Source organism: Mytilus galloprovincialis, chromosome 8 (assembly GCF_965363235.1).
Source record: "Mytilus galloprovincialis chromosome 8, xbMytGall1.hap1.1, whole genome shotgun sequence".
NCBI lineage: Eukaryota > Metazoa > Mollusca > Bivalvia > Mytilida > Mytilidae > Mytilus > Mytilus galloprovincialis.
In genome coordinates this window covers 38,319,599-38,334,679 of record NC_134845.1, presented here as the reverse complement: position 1 = coordinate 38,334,679, position 15,081 = coordinate 38,319,599, and positions in this window count along the sequence as shown.

Genomic DNA, 15,081 nt, shown 5'->3' with positions numbered 1-15,081 from the left:
ATTGTCAAACCTATAATTAAACACTAAAACATAATACTAACCAACCAATAGGAATCACTTTCTTTCACGCTTCATATATAACTTGTTAAATAAAAAAAGTTAATTGTAATAAAAATTAATTTCGATCGAGGAAAATACGATATGTAGTACAGCGAGAGCACTTATGTTCAATAGTACATTACATGTTCCTTTTATTTGATGAACATATGAAATATTTTTATATTGATCATGTTGATACAAAAAGCATATTTCTTTTAACAGATAACAAATGTTACTTCGTTCATGATATATTACAGTGAATAAAGGTTATCGTGTAAATCATTTTTTTCAAGTTGATTAATTATATTAAGATTTATAGACTCAGAGACAGATCGATACAGGAATATACATTTACCAATTGCACTGAGTTTTCCTTTAAAAATCTTGCTAACTAGACGGTATAGACTTATTATAAGAAAGTGCATACCACATCTCCTTGTTTTATATTATACGCATTATAATTGTTATATTGAAATCGAAAAGGTATAGACACATTTTGCCCATCAAATCAGTTGTACTCTGATATATGCCATATCATCTTTCATTCACTCATAAATTTAAGTACTGTACTTCAAAATTGATAAAAAAAAAGAAACATCATACATTTTGTTTCATTGACCTGACGCACACATTCAGAGAAATAATATACATTATTTTTAACGACCTTAGAAATGTTTTCGGTCGACTCATTGGTTTGATGAACATTAAGTTCAAACTAACCAAAAATGTTAGCATTAGTGACTAAAATTTGCCAAACACGCTTTTTGAAATTATAACGAATGATATCTATCAATTTCAGTGCTGCTACAATGACTGTGTGGCAAAAGCTGATGAACAGATTCAGATTATTGGAAAGGCTTTCGCAGAGGCAATGTGTTTAAATTTCAATTCGGTAAGTTTAGTCAAATAGTGAAATAAAATTTCAATTTATTAAAGTGATACACAGAAATGATATGACGTATTTATAACTATGTTTATTGTGGAAAGATAGCTTTAAAAATGAATTTGCTAGATTTGTTTGTTTGAATTTGAAATTTTTATTATTTTGAAAAGGAAGAAGAAGTACTCAGCATGCCTGTATGCAAACAGGCATCGGTGTTCAGAAAGGCAAATTCGGCGGAATTTGCAAAATTCCTCTTTGAAAATCAGGTAATATTTGGTATTTCATCAAACATTTTTTATCCAATTTGCTTTTTATGGGATCACAAAATTTAGTTCCTTTGCAATCAACGGATCATCAGAGTGGTTCTTTTTTTTTTTATCTAGCTGGGCATGGTCTTGTGCGGTTCAAATGAGCTGTTACAATCAACTTCTTTTGTTTTGAAAGAAACTTTCGTCACTGATAAAACAGTGCACTGTTTTTTATGTTTCAAATGATTCAGAATACCAGACAACATTAATGCCTATAATTTTTTCCCATCCAATCACTCATAAGTCTACATTTCATAGGTATTGTTACTTTAAGGCAGCAATAGGATAACATTCATAAATTCCTGGTATGTTTTGTTTATTATTTTATTTTCATTCTAGAGAAAATAGTATCAAAAACTTGCTGTCTTTTCTCATTTAAGTATCATCGTTTATTTAAAAAAATATACCAGTATAATATGGAATAGTTAAACCCTCCTGTATCCTAAATTTAAATCATTTTAGATAGTTATAGAATCTAGCATCTAGTGCTCATATGACTATTGACATTTAATGCATAGTCATCAACTTCTGTAAAGTTTCAAATGATATCCGGATAATGTCCGGATTTGTCTCAACATTGACATTTTAAATTTGTGTTAAATATGTGATAACAAATTAAATATATGTAATATCACTGAGACATTGAAAGACGCACTTATATATTAACTAAATCAAAAGATAAATGAAGACATATATTGACACATCCCTGGCAATAAAGAATTCAGAATGTTTGGAATTTGTCGAGTAAATTTCATAAAAACTTAATGTCAGTCAGAAATTGTCAAGAAAAATTATGCACAAGTTATACTTTTGGATAATGCAAATTAAGACAAAAATTGTTTTTATCAGACTTTTGTACATTTAAAGTGATAAAAAGATATTGTTGCAATTTGTAATTTTGTAGATTCTCTGCAGCAATGCAATGGATGACTGGAACTACAACCATAAAAACAAAAACGTTATCCAGCTATTGATGGCTTCATCTTTCTTTGAAAAATGTGTCTATATATGTTGGAGTATGGCAATACAGGACCCCGTGATGTATTTAGATGAAGATGTTCCAGCCGATACAGAAATCGATAAGAACACTTATAAAGAATTTGTCAAGAGTGGAAATACAGTCGCCTTTGTTGTGTGGCCTGCATTGTTTCTTCACAAAGACGGACCATTACTTTACAAAGGGGTTGTACAAGCTTACTGGAAGTAGATGACAATTTTACTACTATAAAGTTTTGAAAGAAGACATATATTAGCTAGAGCTAAGTTAAGACTAACGGTGATTATATTTATTAATATATATATTATCAGGGATCAACATCCTAAAGATAGATGAAGCCAAAAAAAATAAACTTATGTTACCTTGTGCAAGGATGCTCACCGTTAACTAGGGTAACAACATGTGCAACATGGAAGTAATTTATTTGTGGTATGTAAGCCTGTCGTGTTAAACTTGAATTCAATATCCCTTTTGTAAAATATGTAAAACATTGTAAGCAGAAAGAAACTATTTTGTGATTTCTGTATCCTGCACAAACGGAATTTTATTTATCCAAACTTTTAGTTTCTATATTGAGTATTGTAAACATTATTTTCATATAATAGAAATAACTATTCATTAAGCTTAGCATAAAACAGATACTTCATACCACGTGCTGTAAATGTATGCATTAAGACGAAAAATGTAATACGTATAAAGTTCATCATGTGTAGCAGGTCTTCCGCTTTGGGTGGATTGGTCAATGATAGAGCATCATATTAACAAATAACAGCGGCAATGCTAATAGGTTTATTTATGCATACGTATATAAAGCACCGTACCCGATCTGTAAAGTAATTGTAGGAATAGCTGATGTATGTGAGACAATATACTTGTTCCGGACCATATGTGTATTTGTACCATACGCGTATGGTCATGACCATATGCGTATACACATATGGTCCGACCATACGCGTATGAGTATATACCCGTATGGTTATTGACGGGCCGGACCAATACGCGTACGGTCATGACCATATGCGTATACGCGTATGGTCCGACCGTACGCGTATGATCGGACCATATGAGTACATACTCGTATTGTTATTAATGGGTCGGATCGTATGAGTATTTTGACCGTATAGGTATTTTTTTCAAATATACATTACAGACGTTTCAATAATACAATAAACTTTATATAAAAAAGAATGATGATTACATGACAATGGTTACATGACAATGTATTAATTTAAAGGCTACGTTAAATTTGTATATTGATGTCAAAGTTAATTGTCATCGCTTAATACATTCTTGCATCTTGAACGTTTTTCGTATTTGCACGTAATGGTTGTGCATGATCCTTTGCAGTTACACCTTTTGTTTGCAAGATAAAGAATAGCTTTCTTTGCAGCTACGTGCAGTGATGCCAAGAAGTTGGGTTATTCTGAAATGTCTACGGTGTTTGTGAAGCTCTTGAGTTCATAACGTAATATAAATAAAGTACACCATATTCACAAAACAACTTGCATAAACTATGTTCTTTGCCAGTGACGTCTTGTGTAACATTTTATTGAACAATTTTTGGAAGTTATCTTTTCAAGTCGACATATTGCTATTCACTCGTAATAACAAATCGGTTATGGACATTGGTTTAAAATGTGTTTATTATAGTCTTGACTAGGTAGTAAAACTAATTATGTGAAACTTCTATTTATAATAATATGATAGTAACCTGACCTAAATGATAGCGTACATTTAAGGAACGGTCATACCATATGAAGAGTTTGGAAGAATTCAGAGTAGACTGTAACAATGTTAATTACCCCGACAATACGCGTACGGTCATATCATACGCGTATGGTAGGATCATATATGAGTGTATACCCATATGGTCATGACCATTCGCGTATAGTCCAAATACTCATATCATGCTCATATGGTCCGGAGTATAAATAAAACAGACCAAATCCAAGCAATTGTTTGTTAAACGTATTGATAGCATTCTTTTATACCGCAATAATTAGATTCAATGATAAAACAACAACAATAAAATAAATCAATTTGTATGAATAGCTTAAAATCAGACGTAATTCTGAATGTTTGATCGACGCGTACGATGTATTAAAGATTTAATACCCAATTTGTTCACATACATGTAATAAACACTTTATCAAAACCTTCTGATGCCTGTAACTTAGGTTTAATTGATCTGTTGTAGATTATTCCTATACCAAATATTAATTTACAATATATTCATATAAATCTTGTTGGTACTAATGCTTCCATGTGTAATCCTAAAATTCATTCAATTTATTTCCAAAATATCAATATAAGAATTGTTCCCTGAATACTTAAACTCAGCTGAAAAAAAAATCGTACGCGTTATGACCTGAGATTTTTTTCTTCAATGCATTTTCATTTTCATAGGTTGACAGGTATGCATATATAAATTATAAATTTAATCATACTGTTGTTAATATAATTTTACCTTATAGAGTCTTAAGTTTTGTTTAATTTTCGTGTTTAACTGTATTTAGTTTTCATTTGGTATAATTATATTACTGTTACAAAAGATAAGATTATCCTTTATTGATTTTCAAAACAGTACAAACTTGTAACAAAAGCTCAAACTTACTTTCAGTATGATTAAATGTCCTGTTATTAATTTTTTACTGCATTTACGAATTACAGATTCCATAAAGCATCAAGTGTTACGAAATTACTCTCGCGAAATTTAAATTTAATATGCAAAGTTTGAGTCCTGTCGAAAAACGTTTGTTCTGTTATCAAAATAAGGTATCTCTAACTGGTTTCGTTTACTGTCTCATGAATTTACTGTACTGTATTATATTTATCCAGAACTCAATGTCTATTTCGATTATACAAATAATAAATATTGAAATATCTTGACGTCATTTACATTATGTTATTAACATATACACTCAAAAAAGCCTCTTCAGATTCATAACTACCGTTATAGTTTCAAACTACTAAATGCAAATGAAAAAATGAACATTATAAAATTAACGTTAAGATCCTTTGATTTATAACATATCTGAGTTTGTGCACTGAACGTACTACTTCAAAGCCACAGGATTTTGTGTTATAGCTATTGTCTGTAGTTTTTTCATTGATATACCGTTGAATTTCTTGAAACACATTGACCAATTGGTAACATTATTTGAGTTGAGGAGATGTTTCGGAAAGCCAATTGTAGTTCATTGTTCTACCTCAACATTGCTCTTGTAGCAAAAGGAAAAACATCAATCAAAATAAGTCAAGAATTCACTCAATACCGACACGTTAAGCAAATAATAAGGTTAATACCTACTGTGATCTCTAATATCAGAGATTACTGTTCATTCACTGCCAGTATTCATCTTCTATAATTCTTTAATTGAAATTGTTGACCGCTTTCGAATTAAACGTACTTAGAATTAAAAGCGGTATTAACTTACAATTATAATGTGACGTGCTATTTCGCTTTGCAAACACACCGATGCTCGAAAGCCAATAACATTTGTTTGCACATGCGATATTGACTACTGCAGAAAAAATTATTTATATCAAATTGGCATTCATGTAATATATTAAATAAACTTAAAACACTTCAAACTCTTAAATGATGCTCATGTTATTACTAATAAACATATACAATGACTACAATGTGTTACTTCTTCGCGATTTTACCTAGATACGGCAATGTCCATGTCGGCTGTTGAAAACCAATCCCTCTGAGAAAAAAAACACTTTTTAAGTTGTCTGCTTCTTTACAGACAAATAGGGACGTATATGGAGGAGCCTACACAAACGCTCTACACTTATACACTATTGATTTATAGAAATAATCTCAATTGTGCTAAGCAGAATCGAAATAATTGATGCAAACTTTACTTTATTGTAGTTTTAACATGTGTAGGCATTATACTCGTGGTATTCTAAAAATTAATCACAAATGTACTGCCCACAATGTTAAAAGAAGAATAAACTGCTTTCCAAAGCAAACTGACGAGTAGCGATAAAGTAAACCCTTATAATGAGTTATAAAACTTGAAGAGGGATGTCAGTTGTTTATTGTAACATTTAGAGTACAAAAATATTACTGAATAGTTATCAAAGGTACCAGGATTATAATTTAGTACACCAGACGCGCGTTTCGTCTACATAAGACTCATCAGTGACGCTCATATCAAAATATTATTAAGCCAAATAATTACAAAGTTATAGAGCATTGAGGATCCAAAATTCCAAAACTTTGTGCCAAATACAGCTAAGGTAATCTATGCCTGGGATAAGACAATCCTTAGTTTTTCGAAAAATTCAAAGTTTTGTAAACAGAAAATTTATAAAAATGACCACATTATTGATATTCATATCAACACCGAAATGTTGACTTCTGGGCTGGTGATACCCTCGGGGATGAAACGTCCACCAGCAGTGGCATCGACCCAGTTGTGTGAATAGTTATCAAAGGTACCAGGATTATAATTTAGTACGCCAGACGCGCGTTTCGTCTACATAAGACTCATCAGTGATGCTCATATCAAAATATTATTAAGCCAAACAATTACAAAGTTGAAGAGCATTGAGGATCCAAAATTCCAAAACGTTGTGCCAAATACGGCTAAGGTAATCTATGCCTTGGTGATTGAATAAAACACGATATATATTGTAACGGAATAATGAAAAGTTGACAATAGGAACACTAAAATAATTTGATCGTTAAAAAATTATAATTGCATTATCATTGATTAATTTCATGAATAAAATATGAAAATGAACGAATGCCAATCTCTACAATTTCATTTTTTCTAGTCAACAGTGATATATAAAATATACGCTCTGACTTAATGAATAACTACTCCAAATGACATTGAAAGATTTAATAAATGTGTTAATGTTGTCTTTTAAAAAATGTCTGTAAAAAAAGTGAAGATATCAGTGGAGCAGCTGGAATTCATTGTAGTAAACATTACAGCGCCATGGACAAATACTAAACACCTTAACATTGAAACACAAACACTAAGTATCAAAATCTTTCAAACACTAACTCAGGTGTTCTGGAAAGATGGTCATATTGACCATATATATGGACAAACACTCAGTATCAAAATCTTTCAAACACTAACTCAGGTGTTCTGGAAAGATGGTCATATTGACCATATACATGTTTTTTTTTTTTGTAGTTGAAGGCCGAAAGGGTGCCTATAAATGCTTACATTCACTTCAAGTGATAGTTGTCAGGTTGGCATTCGTATCACATCTCCCTGTGTTAATAAAGCTTTATCTGGCAGAAGGCATCTGTGATTTTCTTTCATGGGAAACATGACTTTATTGATAAGATATATATTCGGGGATGCCACAATTATTGAAAAGATGTCGATATTGTTCTATCTACGTGGTGTTGCGCGTAAAATTGTTTTCATAAAGTCTAACCAAGTCGTGAAGACTTCTGTACAATTTTGAAAGGGATGATTTTTACTTCACCACTTTAAATCCTTGGTTTAAAAGCTTTTTTTATTCGCAGCAACCAACTATCAAGCTTATCATCATATGTGATCAATATCACATTGTGTTACATGTAACTGGTTTTAATGATATGTGTCGAATAGTATGTGTAACATTGAAGATCAATTTGAACATGTTTAAAACGTTCTTGGTTTTTTTTTCTATATTGAAATAACAAGCCATATTTTATGTTATAGTTTAGTTTAAACACATTTATTTTCTAGTGGATTTGGAAAAAAAAGCTTTTTAATTTATGTTAATCCCTTTCCACTTGGCGACTGCGAGTGCTGTCATGTAGCGACAATAGCCTGCTCTCATCGAAATCTACAAGGTTGTATTTAACGTGCAAGAGATATGGCTCTCTCTTAACACGGGTCAGTCATTTATCGTCTCCTTCAGACAGACTATCATCCTTTCTTAAAGACCATAATCGCAAATAATGTCAAGGCAGAGCCGAAAATTCAGTCCCTGAAATTTTCATCCCGGAACGGGAATCGAACCTGGAACCTTTGTGTCAGTAGTCCGATGCACCAACATCTACACATCTCATATATTTTATGTTATACATGTCTAGCTTACAATTATATCTTTATTTATTTAATAAAACAACGCTAGTTTTGAATGAATTGATTATTCTCCTTTAAACAAAATTTCACTAGCTAAATTAGGGGTCATAGAAAACCCTCTCCTTTAACAAGTTCTGCAGTTGTCAACAAAATTATGACATTTATTACAAAAAATGTTCAAAGAAAAGCTAAACACCCAAAGCAGGTATGTTATTCGTTAAGTGTTCATGTTTTGTACACAAATTAGGCAGTTAGTTTTCTCATTGGAATTGTTTTACATTGTCATTTCGGGGCTTTTTATAGCTGACTATGCGATATGGGATTTGCTAATTGTTGACAGCCGTTCGGTAACCTATAATTGTTCATTTTTTGTGTCATTTGTTCTCTTGTGGAGAGCTGTCTTATTTGCAATCATACAACATCTTCTTTTTTTTTATAATGTAGAAATATTTGGTTTACCAACTAAAAATCGGCTGTTTTTCTAGTCCTAAACACCAATATAAATTCCATTATTTAATTGAAATTCTAAACAATTGGTTACTTTAAAATAAGTGCTTATTGTTAGTTTATTAAAACATTATATTCAACATAGTTTTTTTCATGTAGAATTCGCCAAAAAAGGGTTGAATGCTACAAACGCTTTATCAATATTAGCAATATTGCTTAGATTAGAAAATACCTAAATTCTTTAAAGGTAAGATTACATCTTTCTTTTCACACCACTACATTTAGCATATATCCGTTAAAATTATCAACTTTTAAAGAGTAATATAGACCTTCAACCATTTGGATGAAAAATATGCCTCATATATTTTCCTTGTCTTTGGATAATTTAAAGGTTGAATGTTTTCGAATAAATGTTTATACACTAGAATACAGTAACAAATACATTTATTCATCGATATCCTTGTTTATAAACAGATTTAAGTAATAAAAATGTCAGTTACATGTATGTTATTAATATATGTCAGATAATAAAACAGGAAGTAAATATATTGATAAAAAATGTCTAGCTTATGTACAATTTGCGATTTGCAAATGGTAATAGAGACATGCAAAAGCTTCAAAATATATTGCTGTAAAGTATGTTTTCAATCACACAAGCGCTGGTGCAATATTTTTAAGGATAGTAATGTTCACTTGTGTAACCATCATAAAAGTCAAGTGCAGGTATATTGTAATAATTGTTGTGAATTGATTTGTGATGTATGCAGAACCACCCAACATGTTAGACATAAAATCTCTCCAATGAAGGATGCAGCTAAAAATATTATTGGAAAGATACCAAGTATTTCAAGTGATATTAGCAAAAAAGCCGGCAAACTTCAGAAACAAATTCAACATTATGCACAAGAACATTCAATCGGAAAACGGCTTGTCCCTTGTATTGAAGAAGAAGAGCGGCGGTTGTTAACTTTGATTGCTGGTGTGAAAGTAAAAGTAATAACACAAATTGAAAATTTTGAAGTTTTTCAACCGTCTAACCAAGATTTACTTCAGATAGTAGACGAAATGACAGCCATACTACATAATTTATGGAAAGAAGAATTTTGTATAATGTTTTTGTCCAGATGGTCTGCCGTTATGTTAGGGCTAAGGAAATATGAAACTAAATTGCAAGAGATGAATATATTGAAATTTAAAGAAACGAGAGGAATCTTACTGAAGACCGAATCAGGTGTTAGGCAGTATTTTCGAAATATTATAATGTAAGTTTATGTTACGTAGGAAGAACTTACTGCCAAGGATTACAATAATAAACATTGGAGTAGTAATAAATTCGGGAAAAAATAACATATACAAAAATGAAAATTAAGCCTGAATTTTTAGTATATGAAATGTTCATAGATAGTCAAATTCGTTTATAATATCTACAGCTTTATACTTCCTCTTATTGAAAAATAGTAAACCTTCGCAGCTGGGGATCGATCATTTGTATGGATCAACCTTGATTGAGTAAATAAGTTTCAGAAAAGTTTCAGAAACTTTCATATATCATCTATATACATTCCCTTACAATGAAAGTCATATCAACCCGTCGTAATAATGATAGTCCAGTTAAGTGTGTTTATGTGTAGATATATATTATATTACTTATCGTGCCCAAATATATGTTTGTGCTTTCGTGTATACAATTGAACAAGATTAATGCAGATAATAACTTGAACTTATCAAGAAAAAAAATTGTCAGTTTGTTTATTTTAGGTTAAATACGAATCATGAAATATCTTTTATTGTATTCAGAATTCATCGGAAACAGCTGGATATCTAGAAAACATTTAGACATATAGATAAAATCATTGAATAATTTGATCTCGTTCCCATATGTAATTAGCTGATATAATTTGCTTATTCTAAAGCATTTATAGTAATGCAAAACGGGGGTTTCCTTTTAGGTGTCAGACCACCAATTATTCCCTCCAATTTAGAACCTATGTAAAAGAAGGCCTACTTGGACAAAAAAGTGCATTTGATGTCACTCATGTTTACTCACACTAACCAACAAATTGGCAGAAATTAAATTTTTTGTGAAAGAGATATATGTCAAAACCATTTTGATCCAAAATATACTTGTCTATGAGTTTGAATACAACATTGAGGATAAATGCACTCCATAGTTTACTAATTTAAGATTTTCAGAAAACCAGGGGTTATTTTTAATGGTTCCGCTATTTGGGATACCTCTGCTGCTTTCTAATGTGATTTTAAAGGTATGTTGAAAATAAGCATGTAGAAAGCTGATACATGTACAATTCAGGATATACCTGGTTATATGAAGTTAAACTGAAAGTTAAATATTTAGAAAGCTGTGAAAATTGCAAAATTTGGTTAAACAGATAGGAAATTTTGATTGGTGGTATAATACCTTTTATTCACTACAGTTCCTGAGTTAATGTGGCCACATAGTTATATACGAGTAGTACATTGTCATTAGGTTTCAAGTTTAATTTCCGATAGACATGATTGTCTTCAAATAGCATTTCTGGAGAAACGTTTAGCCTCATTAACTTTTTTTCAACATCGACTTATGGATGATTATTATTTGAAAAAGGAAAAACAAATAGTCTTTTTGTTATGCAGAAGCGACCAATCGATTCCAATATAGAAACTGTTATATCATGTACAGTGTATAGAAGCCTTGGAAATAATCAAGTTTGTCGAAGCTTTTAGATTGATCTTTTTATACATTTTATGCCTTATCTTTAGGCACTATGTTTTCTCGTGTGTTCGTCCGTTCGTCCTTCCATCTGACCTACTTCAGGTTAAAGTTTTTGGTTGAGGTAGTTTTTAATTAAGTTAAAGTCCAATCAACTTGAAACTGCGTAAACATGTACCCTATTTTATGATGATACTAATTTTGATGCCAAATTAGAGATTTTCAATCGATTTCACGGACCATTCAACATAGAAAATTATTGTGCGGATGGGGCATCCGTGTACTATGGACACAATCTTATTCATAAAGTCATCATACACCTATAATTTATGCCTGTTTTTGAGTGCACATAAGAAACTTGCACTTGTCAATAAAGCAACACCTATTCGTTCATTTTGATAAATATTATAATTTGATTTTACAGAAAGGATGACACTTTGTCCACATGCCTTTGCACAGACTCGGATGTTTCTGAATTCGAAACTGTAAATGGTCCGCAGAGTTCGGTACACTATGATATTAGTGAAGATGAGGTTTTGGAAGATGGATTTGTTAACATAGTTCAACTACAAAAAGATGATGGGTGAATATTACAATAATAATCTAATTGAATGAAAAATAACATGTTTCTTAGCCAATGTTTCTGCGCTTACAATAAATTAAACACGTTATTTCTAGCTTCAGTCCAAAATCAGTAACCGTCAGAATCAAATTTCTATTTTTATAAAGAGTCTGTGGTAGTTTTAAAAGGGGACTAGCTGTCAATTCATGTTCGCCGATTTAAATCAAATTCTCATATTTGATTTATAACAATGTAAAAAATTATCCAAACTATTAAAAGTCTAAAATAAACAATTAACTTGGCACATGCATGAAAATACGTAGCTTCGTTTCGTGTGTATTTTAGCTCAGAGGCCATCTAATTAAATATCGAGTTGACCTCTAAAGTCATCCGATGAACATATAAGCGATGTAAACATAAATATAGATATAAAATGATTAAGCAATCTCGTGGTGTTGGATTTTTAGAAACTGATATCATTTTATAATAGAAATAATAAGTGTCACACAAGAAAAACCTCGAGCTAGTCCTGATTCCCATTCAAAAGTTCTGACAAAATGTTCTTTCTCAAGTCAACGACGATCAGCAAAATATTGCCATTATGTGTGAAGTCCTGATACTCATTCAAAAGTTCTGACAAATGTTCTTTCTCAAGTCAACGACGATCAGCAAAATATTGCCATTATGTGCAAATCAGATTCAACTTTCATTTCAATCAATTTCTTATATGATTTATATAAATGTTTAAGTTTGTTTGTTTTTTTAAATATTGCGATAATGTTAAAAGATATTTTTTCCAAACGATGCACCATTATTCCTCATCATCGTCAACAACTTTCATATAATAACTTTCTTAAAAAAATACTTGATTCAAAAACAGGTATTTTAAAAGATAGAATATGTTAAGTAAGCGTACAAAGAAAACACAAAAATGATTCGGAGGCACATTTTTAAGTAGCATAATTTTAATTTTCTAGTCGCGGGAAAAGAACAAATGAGTAAGATGACAAATTTAGTACACAGAGTCATATCACAATGAACATTTGTTAAATAGTCTAACTGGATTGTTACATATGATACATGTGATAAAACATTCACGTTTGTCTATTTGATCCAGAAATGAAAAAGACAATTTTGGAAGAGTTGACATATGTGAAAAACGAGATTGAACGGTTGAAGAAAGGAACGGATGAATTGATAAGAACGCAGGAGTGAGTATAACATGTTAACTATTTACATCGACATCAATATTACAATCATTTCATTTCTAATGAATTTTTCACCTAAATTGCTTTTAAATTGTCGTATATTATTTTTTTTTAAACATAACAAAAGTTCGAAAGGACTTACGATATAGCATCACTATTGTTAAAGGTCAGTCTCGTTTGAGCATATTCTTACAAAAAGTGCAAGTTGTGAAATTGAAACTATATTCGTTAATGAACGAATAATCGCAGTTGATAGTCCTTATTTAACAGGGCTGCCACAGAAGCCTACATTTTAATAAATTCCAAAGTACACACCATGATGATGATTAATTTCAGAAAAACTGCAGAAGGAAAATTGGAGATGTTAAGACCATTAAATCCTTCAGAAGAATCTATTGTACATATGGGATCAAGAATTTTGTTGGGTATTAAGGATTCACTGCCAACTGATAGCAGTTCTATTTCAAATGTTGTTGATTTTGTATTGGATCATATCAGTAAACTTTACGGAAATCTGTATGTTTATTTATATTTTTAATTTAAAAAAAACCATATATGTCTGTGAACGAACGTTTATCACTATCATTCTTTATTTCTGATATTTTAAATTTCAATTAATTAATTCGAGACGAAATGTAAAAAATTAAATTATGAATTGGAAATGCGTAAATTTCTTATAAAACACATGCATTGGGAATTAGGAATAACGATTCTTAATTGTTTTAAATACATATGATTACACGACAATACACGATAAAGATATATTAGAACAAACAATTATGTAATCAAATGCCTATACAAAGGCTCTCATACATTGTCGGAAGGTAATTTGTTAACTGTTATAACAAAACATCTTCGTCGTATTTAGAGAAAGTATAATGGAGCTCCAAGTCAACTTATTCCAATTTCACGAACTTCAATCACGTAACTTGCAGTCTTTTACTTGCAAAGATATTTGAACAGAGATTTAATAATAATAAAAAAAAAGAAATGGAGAAAAAATATTTTTTTCTAATTTCCACAAGTTGTTATTTGTTATCAAAGTTTGAATAAAATAAACTGTGTTGGTAGTGGTTTTTTTTCCGATGTAAACTAATCTATGTTTTGTTAGCAACATACTCGGAAGAATAATTTATGGAACCATTTCAACACTGCAATTTGTTTTAGTAAATAAAGGCAACAGTAGTATACCGCTGTTCAAAACTCATAAATCCATGGACAAAAAACAAAATCGGGGTAACAAACTAAAACCGAGGGAAACGCATTAAATATAAGAGAACAACGACACAACATCGAAACGCAACACACATAGAAACGTACCAAGCAACAGACAAAACACCACGAGAATAACAAATATAACATCAAAACCAAATACGTGAATTTGGGATAGACAAGTACCGTGCCACGTCTTATCTCAATATCTCAAAAATAAGAGAAAACACAAACGACTCAACGTTTTATAACATTTAGTAAAATGCATTAAATGACAAAATGAGGTAATGAAAAACGACATGAAATATGTATGTTGAAAAGTGTTTAAAATAATGATAACACTCTAGAATGATATATTTCATATTACATATGATGTAGCTTTTTAAATTGCTGTGTGAAACCAATTAAAGATACAGATACAATAATTTAATTTTCTTTATTATCACTTGTGTTTTGAATATTTATTTTCATGTAAGTGCTTCATTACAAAACGTTCTTCAAAGTGAGAAGGATAAATTGGAAGACCTTACAATTACACAGACGGAGACAAACAGAATCAATCAACAACCCAAACATGTTATCGAGGAACAGAAGAAAGACATGTAAGTCAGATGATTTTTTAATGTAGTTATTCAATACTTATATTCAAAAAACTTTTTTCT